Here is a 2407-nt window from a genome sequence, read left to right on the forward strand (position 1 = left end):
GAGAAGAGAAGCCATTGAAAAAACGTAAAAGGAGTTGCCAAATGACTTCAAGCACCTGGCTAAGAAGGAAACCAGATCAGCTTAAGAGGGATGAGGTTGCAAATATCAGGATTAGAAATTACTCAGAATGGGGAAGGCTGCTCAGTGGCAGAAATGGTGAAATAAGTATCAAGGAGAGAAAGGCAATTGGTCAGATAAGGAGTTTTATGAGTAGCTGTGGGAAAGAAACCAAGATATGAAAAGGAGGGAGACAGGGAGACAATACATTATCAGGAGGGTAGTAGATGAAAGGCCAATACCGACCTTTGTATGACTGAGGCAAAAAAACCCAAATCAACCAAACATCTAAAAATGCAACCACTGGACTAAGCACCATCAAGGGAATATTTTAATGTGTCTAGTGATCCTGAATCATCTTCTGCTCACCAGAGCAAGGTCTGATAGGAATAATTAAAATCAGTAGCCACCAAACAGCTGGGGACACCATAATTTCCTTCTTTAGGTATTTCTGAAGCTTTCATTAGATTTCACATACCCACTGCAAGCCACACCATGTAAGAACCTGTTTAGTGTCTGAAGTCCCTGCTGGACCAAGCCCTTTGAGGCAAAGCAATGCCAGTTTCTGGCCCTTAAATCCTTGGCTGAGCAATGAACTAAGCTGCTCAGCTCTGACAGGAATGGGCCAGATAAGAACCTGAGTGAAGAGCTTACAAGAGCCGTACAGGGAAGCTTCTGGGGGGCTGACAGTGCTGACAGACCATATTAGAGAAGAAACACATCTTTGAAACCACATTCACAAGCATTTTACCATCCTTTCATGGTTCTGACCCACAGAATTTAGGGTATCTCTTCACTAGACAGATTACAAAAATGACCTGACCAGGTATTCCAGACCCTCTAACAGGGGCTGGATGCAGATTAGTTACGCAAAGAGAGCCAGAGGTATTGACCTCTGACAAGCTGGCAGGAGCACTTGGAATCAATCACCTTCTGATATGCAGCAAGTAGCTGATGAGTAATAATTAACAGATGTCAAACATTAACTTTAGACCATGTAGCTGCAGTCAGAATAAATGGTTCTTGTTAATGATTTACATATACGTTTCAAACTCGATGGTGCTGAAATGAGTATCTTTCATTTTAGTAGCAAGAATATAGAAGATCTGCCTGAAGAGAAACTGAACGGGCTGCCCAGGGAGGTGGTGGAGTCCCCATCCCTGGAAGTATTTAAAAACCATGTGGATGTGGCGCTGAGGGACATGGTTTAGGGACCCTGGCAGTGCAGGGTGACCTGTTGGTCTTGATGATCTTAAAGGTCTCTTCCAACCAGATGATTCTATGATTCTATGAAAGCTCAGCTATTGTGATACTTGACCTAAGTTTCTAAAGTTCCTCCTTGAAAAATAGAGTAGTATCTTAAATGTCTGGGCTCAGCTTGTTTCTACATAATCACTCAAGGAATACTTTCTTTCCTCCAGAGATAATACCCTGTCTTGGACTAATGAGACTCTCAAAAGACCTGATTAGTTAAGCTTCACTTAAAATATGCCAATGCAAAGTGAGATAGACAATCCCACAAAACCTGATCAGAACTCATCTCCTGGGTTCTTGTTCAAAAAGCTCTGAACAATGGGCTCTGCGACAGGTACTGCAGGTCAGCAAACTCAGGCCTTTCAAAATAAAAAGCAGAGCAGCCATCCAGAAGCAAAAAGTCTGACAGATGTATCTTGTTCACTATAAGAGTTCCAGCTGCTAAGTGCTATTCTATACGAGTTTCTGAACAATATAACAATACTAGCGGGCGCCTTCAGGAATCCAGTAAAGATACCATTCCCTTGACAAGCCATACTGTTAAGTAGACAGCAATACTGAAGTTCCAAATGTACCTCGGTTTCAGCTTCTCCATGCACCTCATTAAGCCCAGACTCAGAGGTAAAATGAAATTGAGTGGCCCCACTCTTAAAGAAAGTGCTGAACCCTCAAGGATAACCACCAACCTGTAGCTCTTCAGTGCTGGTTAGCATCTGAGCATCTGAGTTGTGGATGAAGATTTAAGGATGGTATTGCTTTCAAATCTCAGCAGCAAAAGTTGCATGTATTCTCTCAGTTTGCATTGGCTGAGCATGGTAATTAGCCTCATGGTGACTGTATATGCTCTGCACTGACAGGGAGATACCGGAACAGGAAAGCACATAGGACTCCAGTGCATTTTATGACTACTTCTCTGGTGCTCCCACAGAAGGCTAAGTTAATGGATTCTCTCACCAGGTAATGAACGTTTCAAAGATGCACGCTTTAAATCACTCCCTAGTAATACAAACAACCAAAGCAGTACATGACAAAATGATTCTCCTCACCATAACAGAGATGAACATTTTTTTCCCTTTTGCAAGTTTTCCTCTCTTTC

This window comes from Buceros rhinoceros, unplaced genomic scaffold (assembly GCF_000710305.1).
Source record: "Buceros rhinoceros silvestris isolate BGI_N320 unplaced genomic scaffold, ASM71030v1 scaffold8487, whole genome shotgun sequence".
In the NCBI taxonomy this organism is placed as follows: Eukaryota; Metazoa; Chordata; class Aves; order Bucerotiformes; family Bucerotidae; genus Buceros; species Buceros rhinoceros.